The 7,535-nt window shown below is 36.7% G+C and overlaps 1 long non-coding RNA gene across 2 annotated transcripts; it reads left to right on the plus strand.

Annotated features, from left to right (window-relative positions):
* The first annotated feature begins 316 nt into the window (after positions 1-316).
* On the plus strand, positions 317-7,512 carry LOC140173034 (uncharacterized). Of its 2 annotated transcripts, none has more exons than XR_011868856.1 (2): positions 317-547; positions 7,224-7,512. It is a non-coding gene; the product is annotated as an uncharacterized lncRNA (long non-coding RNA). The 2 variants fall into 2 exon arrangements; XR_011868855.1 differs by having other exon boundaries at positions 388-637.
* The last annotated feature ends 23 nt before the right edge of the window (positions 7,513-7,535 follow it).

Consider the following 7,535-nt stretch of genomic DNA (forward strand, 5'->3'; position numbering starts at 1 on the left):
TTTATCTAATACATATATAATGTTTAAATATAAATATTTATTATAATAATGTATTAAAATTAAATTTATATTAATAATTATTAATAATAATAGAATTAGGAGTAGTATTGTAAATATATCAAAAGTAACATTTTTTTTTTTATTTTCTTGCTTCTAATGGAGAGAAAAAAATTTTTGTAAAACCCACACCAAAATTTTCTTTCTTTTCTATTTTTTTTGGTATCCAAAGGAAAATAAAAATTTTCACTTATTTTCCTTCCATCACTTTTCTTTCCTCTTATTTTCCCTTAAACCAAACCAGTTTTTTAAAGTGTTTGACAATTCAATTAATTATTATTTTTATTATTTTTTTTCTTTTTTATTTCTTTTTCCTTTAATTCTATTATCAAATTTACTCTCTCATTCGCCATGCCCGTTGTTATTACGCATGATCATATTTTGTTGAATTCCGCTTTTGTCCCCACTCCCATTTCACAGCATCGCCCTGCAATTTTTCCACCATCGCAACGTTCTCCTCCTCGCATTCTTCGCTTCTCTCATCGCTCAGGTTCTTCTTCTTCTTCTTCTTCTCTCTCTGTTCGTTTTCTACCGAAGCTTTTCTCGACGCGTTATGCTAAGCTCTGAGCTAGTTTGATTGGTTAGTTCTCTGATTTCGGATTCGTTTTTTTTTCTTAGTTTTACGATTATTCAGTGACTTGATATTTTTGCTTACTGATTTCGCGAGGAAATTTTCGTCTATATCCAGTTACTCAGGAATTGGTGATTTTCGCTAGTGAATTTTTTTTAACAATGTTGATCTGGCTTGTTTGGAATGACATGAACGTAGTAAAATCTTCGTTTCGTTTATCGTTCTATTGTAATTATTGACGAGCATTCAGATTAAATCCTATACTATAATATATGAAGTTTAATTTCCATACGAACGTGTGAAACTCGTCTACTGTGATACTATATATAAAATAATAGGAATTTGTATTATTTTTTATTTTTATTAAAAGAATAATAGGAATTAAACTCTTAAATGTATATATTTGAAATCCTGAAGTGATTCTGTTCAGAAACAACTATGTTGCATGAAGTTTTCGTTAAATATCACATTGGCGTTGTAGTTGATCAAGATAAGCTTTGGAATAGAATGAGTGATTCTCATTTAGGTAGGTTATGGGCACAGTTAGGCCCATTCAATTTGTTGTTGTTATCTATGTTTTGTTGGAAGCTTATGCTGAGAATGTAGAACCTTCTCCTATCGCTATATATCTTCGTCTTTGCCTTTAAATGAAAGAGCCTAGCAGCGGAAATGATACAAATGTCTAACACAAACAATATGAAAACACTCACAATACAATATGACAGCAACTATAACAAGCAAATATAGCAAGTAAAGCAATAATAAGAACACACTGAGATTTTAACGTGGAAAACCCCCTCAATGTGAGAGGTAAAAACCACGAGTCGTCTAGACCAATGAAATAACTCCACTATAATCAAATGAGGTATAAGAGAGTCTCAAACAAAGCACAAAAAAAGTACATATAACCAGCCAAAGCATCAAAGCACCAAATCTTACAAATTAGAAGCAAGAAGATGAAATATACCCAAAAAACAAAGCTGCTATCGAAGCCAATTTTTCTCTCTGCAGACCTCCAATTAAAATCTTCACCGTTCAGAATGAAGAACAAGATGTGAAGAATCTACAATCCAAATTTCACGTCGATCCAACGGTGAAAAAATGAGAAACTGCCGTTCCAAGATTGCTGCTCTGTGTAAAAATGGGAAACCTAATTTCTCTCTTGCAAAGCCAATTTCTCTCACTGAAAATCTCCAATCAACATCTTCACCAACCAGAATGAAGAACAAGATGATAGGAACACACAGTTTAAATTTCAAGCCGATCCAACGGTGAACAACTGAGAAGCTGCCATTTGAAATTTACTACTTCGGGCAAAAACGAAAATTCTGCTTTTTTCCCTTCTCTTTCTCTCTTTGGTGGCTACTCTCTCTCTCTCTCAAAATGACCTCCAAAATCTGAATTAGGGTTGTGACACTAGGGTGCAAGAATACACTCCCAAAATTTTGGGCTTGGGCCTCACAAAGGAGAGAAAAAAACCCAACAAATCTCCCCTTTCTCGACTAGGTGGAGGCTCTCGCAATTCCGGCGATCAAACAACATGTTTCAAATTTTTCTCTTGACAATGCTTTTGTCATCATATCAGCACCATTGTCATCAGTGTGAACTTTTTCAAGTTCCAACAACTTGGAATCTAACACATCCCGTATCCAGTGATACCTAACATCAATATGTTTAGATCTTGGATGAAAAGTAGAATTTTTTGCAAGATGAATAGCACTTTGGCTATCACACAACAACACATAACGGTCTTGCTTGAAACCAAGTACTGCAAGAAACTTCTTCATCCACAACAACTCTTTACATGCTTCAGTTGCTGCAATAAACTCTGCCTCTGTGGTAGAAAGTGCAACACACTTTTGTAGCCTTGACTGCCATGAAATAGCTCCCCCTGCAAACTTGACCAAATAACCTAAAGTAGACTTTCGAGAATCAATATCTCCTGCCATGTCTGCATCAGTAAAGCCAACTAGCAAAGGTTTCTCACCACCAAAACTCAAACTCAAGTTAGTTGTAGCTTTGAGATATCTCACAATCCATTTAACAACATTCCAATGTTCTTTACTTGGATTAGAGAGAAAACGACTCACAGTACCAACCGCATGAGCAATGTCTGGTCTAGTACATACCATAGCATACATCAAGCTTCCAACAGCTGAGGCATAAGGAATTTCATTCATTGCTTGTTTCTCCTCATCAATGGTTGGACACTGCTTGGTACTCAACTTAAAATGAGGAGCAAAAGAACTAGTAACACATTTGGCATCATTCATGCCAAACCTTTGAAGCACTTTCTTTATGTACTTCTCCTGTGACAACTAAAGCTTCTTGGAATCTCTGTAACGAGTAATAGTCATGCCCAAAATCTGTTTGGCAGGATCCAAGTCCTTCATAGCAAAGAACTTACTCAATTGTTTCTTCAACTCATTAATCCTCAAAGCATTCTTGCCCACAATCAAAATATCATCCACATAAAGCAAAAGAATGATAAAATCATCATCAGAAAATTTTTGCACAAATACACAATGATCTGAAGTTGTCTTACGGTAACCATGCTTCCCCATAATAGATTCAAACTTCTTATACCACTGTCTTGGAGCTTGCTTCAACCCATAAAGACTCTTCTTAAGCTTGCACACAAAATCTTCCTTTCCTTTAACAACAAAGCCCTCCGGTTGCTCCATGTAGATCTCCTTGTCTAAATCACCATGAAGAAAAGCTGTCTTCACATCCATTTGCTCAATCTCCAAATCAAGAGACGCTGCTAATCCAAGCACAGCACGAATGGATGACATCCTCACAACAGGAGAAAAGATCTCCTCATAATCAACACCTTTTCTCTGGCTAAAACCTCTAACAACCAATCTAGCCTTATACCGAGGCTTAGAATTGTGTTCTTCATTCTTGATTCTGAATACCCATTTGTTCTTCAAAACTTGCATACATTTCGGTAGCTTCACTAACTCATAGGTATCATTCTCAAGCAAGGACTTCATTTCTTCTTGCATAGCTTCAAGCCATTGAACTTTGCTTTCATTTTCAACAGCCTCTCCAAAGCATTCAGGTTCTCCCCCATCAGTCAACAAAACAAACTCATGTGGAGAATACCTTGATGAAGGCTTCCGCTCTCTTGTAGACCTTCTGAGTGCGTTTGCAGGAATTTCCAAAGCTGGTTCTTCATCTTGATCATCATCACCAACTTCATCAAGTATCGGATTAATTGTTCCATCTTCACCTGCACTTGTATCATGCTCATTATTTTTAGCTTCAACTCTACCATCTTCTACCATAGGCATAGAAGGAGTAATATCCAAGTCAGAAAAATCATCACTAGGCTGAACCATTGGCTTCTCAGCATTATCAACATCCTTTAATGTTTGGTCTTCAACAAAGACAACATCTCTACTTCGAATCACCTTCTTGCTAACAGGATCATAAAACCTGTAACCAAACTCATCCATGCCATAGCCAATAAAAATACATTGCCTAGTCTTTACATCAAGCTTAGATCTCTCATCTTTGGGAATATGAACAAAAGCTTTACATCCAAAGACTCTTAAATGATCATAAGAAACATCTTTACCTGACCATACCTTCTCTGGCACTTCAAATTGCAAAGGAACACATGGTGTCCGGTTCAAGACATGAACAACAATGCTCAAAGCTTCACCCCAAAAGGATTTTGCCAATCCAGACTATGACAATAAGCACCTAACTCTTTCAACCAATGTTCTGTTCATCCTTTCAGCCAAGCCATTCAAATGAGGAGTCTTCGGAGGAGTCTTCTGATGTCTTATATCATGCTCTTTACAATAAGCATCAAATGGACCTGAGTACTCACCACCATTGTCAGTACGAATGCATTTCAACTTCTTCCCAGTTTCTCTTTCAACAGAAGCTTGAAATTGCTTGAACACATTTAAAACTTGATCTTTGGTCTTCAAAGTCTAAACCCATAATTTCCTAGAATGATCATCAATAAAGGTTACAAAATAGATAGACCCTATAAGTGTTCTTGTCTTCATCGGCCCACATACATCAGAATGCACCAAGTCAAGTATCTCTGACTTCCTTGAAGGTGGGTGGCTCTTGAAAGAAACCCTATTCTATTTCCCAGCAAAGCAATGGTTGCACTTTTGCAAAGCAACCTTACAACCAGATAAAAGATTCCTCTTGGATAATATATTCATGCCCTTCTCACTCATATGACATAATCTCTTATGCCATAAATCAGTTTCATCAACAAACTCAGCAGCATTAACAACATCTTTCACAATCTTTACTTGAGTTAAATAAAGAGTAGAGTGTCGAGTACCTCTAGCAACAACCATGGAACCCTTGGTGAGCTTTCAACTATCACGAGAGAATGAGCTATCCAAGTCTTCATCACACAACTTACCAACAGAAAGTAAGTTCAACCGAATATCTGGAACATGCTTCACACGCTTCAAAGTTAACTTGGTACCGTTGGAGGTTTCCAAGCAAATCTGTCCAACACCGGCACATTTTGCAACACCTTGATGAGCCATTTTCACATCACCAAAATCACCAGGAGTATAAGACGTAAACAAATCCCTCCTAGATGTAACATGAATAGAAGCACTGCCTATCAATCATCCAACTAGTGCTATTATCAACAAGGTTAACAGATTCAAACTCCTTAACAACAAGAAAATCATCATGAGTTACATTAACCTTGTCTTCCTTGCTACCATCATCTTTATTTGTGCTCTTATCTTTACTTGCCTTGGCTTTCTCCTTCTTTAGCTGCCAACAAAATTTCTTCACATGTCCCTTTTGACCACAATGATGATACTCAATATTCTTATACTTTCCTCGAGACTTGCTTCTACTTTGATCTCTACCTTTAGGACCTCGACTTTTGCTTCTCCCCCTAGACTCAGAAACAAGAACATCTGAATGTGTAGTCGATGTACCTTGCGACTTTCTTCTCATCTATTCATTTAAAACACTGCTCTTGGTAAGATCCATAGAGATTACACCATCAGGAGCAGAATTGGACAATGACATTCTGAGAATTTTCCACGAGTCTGGTAAGGAGCCAAGAAGTAACAATCCTTGAACCTCTTCATCAAACTTGATACCCATGGAAGATAACTGATTCATAATTCCTTAGAAATTATTCAAGTGATCTGTCATTGATGTCCCATCTGTATACTTCAAAGCCAACAACTGCTTGATAAAAAAATCTTGTTATTCCCAGTTTTTCGAGCATACAACTGTTCAAGCTTAATCCAAAGAGTCCGAGCATGTGTCTCTCCAATAATATGGTTCAACACATTATCATCAACCCACTGCCTAATATATCTACAGACTTGTCTATGCAACAAAGTCCAATCATCATCAGATTTATCATTAAGCTTCTCTGTACCAAAAACTGGTTGATGAAAATTCTTGACATAAAGTAAATCTTCCATTTTTGACTTCCACAAATCATAATTAGGACCATTAAGAGTGATCATCCTACTAGTATTAGTATTAGCTTCCATTGTTCACAAAATCACAAGCCCAGAAAAATACCAACAAGCTCTGATGCCAGTATGAAAGAGCCTAACAGCGGAAATGACACAAATGTCCAACACAAGAACAATATGGAAGCACTCACAATACAATATGGCAGCAACTATAACAAGCAAATATAGCAAGTAAAGCAATAATAAGAACACACCGAGATTTTAACGTGGAAAACCCCCTCAATGTGAGAGGTAAAAACCACGAGTCGTCCAGACCAATGAAATAACTCCACTATAATCAAATGAGGTACAAGAGAGTCTCAAACAAAGCACAAAAAAAGTGCATATAACCAGCCAAAGCATCAAAGCACCAAAGCTTACAAATTAGAAGCAAGAAGATGAAATATACCCAAAAAATAGAGCTGCTATCGAAGCCAATTTGTTCTTCTGCAGACCTCCAATTAAAATCTCCACAGTTCAGAATGAAGAACAAGATGTGAAGAATCTACATTCCAAGTTTCACGTCGATCCAACGGTAAAAGAATGAGAAACTGTCGTTCCAAGATTGCTGCTCTGTGTAAAAACGGGAAACTTAATTTCTCTCTTGCAAAGTCAATTTCTCTCACTGTAAATTTCTAATCAACATCTCCACCGACCAGAATGAATAACAAGATGATAGGAACACACAGTTTAAATTTCAAGCCGATCCAACGGTGAACAACTGAGAAACTGCCATTTGAAATTTACTGCTTTGGGCAAAAACGGGAATTCTGTTTTTCCCCTTCTCTTTCTCTCTTTGGTGGCTACTCTCTCTCTCTCTCAAAATGACCTCCAAAATTTGAATTAGGGTTGTGACACTAGGGTGCAAGAATACACCCCCAAAATGTTGGGCTTGTGCCTCACAAAGGAGAGAAAAAAAAAACCCAACATTAAGGAATCGAGGAGATCTTCGTTGTTGTTGCATCTGTTTGGTTCTATACATCTATGGTATAGTATAGGTGCAAATAATTTTTAGAGTTGCTTTACATGTACTCAAATTGTGTATGGTTGTGGAGTTTTTACTGTCTTTTACCCTTGACTTTTAAAACTTTCTTCTTGGCTTTTATTTCATGTCACTGTAGATATGGATGCTGCTGCAAGTCAAGGTCTTTATCCATTGCACCGTTGTAAGACTCTTCACCTGGTTTGTGGCTGGTTTATACTTGAAGCAGTGTTTTAGTAGTAGGAAAATTCATATTTGGCTTGTGTAATGGGGCAAGAACTTGTTTTTCCTATGTGACATCAAATCCCAAAGTTTAGTTACCTGTGAATTTGTGATTTACTATATTGACTATTGTTATCTACTTATTTTGGTCTGACTGAAATTGCAAGATTAAATTTTAAACTGAACTGTGGGTAAATGCATGAAAATAGCGATGTGAACTGCATTTTGT

The sequence above is a fragment of the Arachis hypogaea genome, chromosome 12 (assembly GCF_003086295.3).
Source record: "Arachis hypogaea cultivar Tifrunner chromosome 12, arahy.Tifrunner.gnm2.J5K5, whole genome shotgun sequence".
Taxonomy (NCBI): domain Eukaryota; kingdom Viridiplantae; phylum Streptophyta; class Magnoliopsida; order Fabales; family Fabaceae; genus Arachis; species Arachis hypogaea.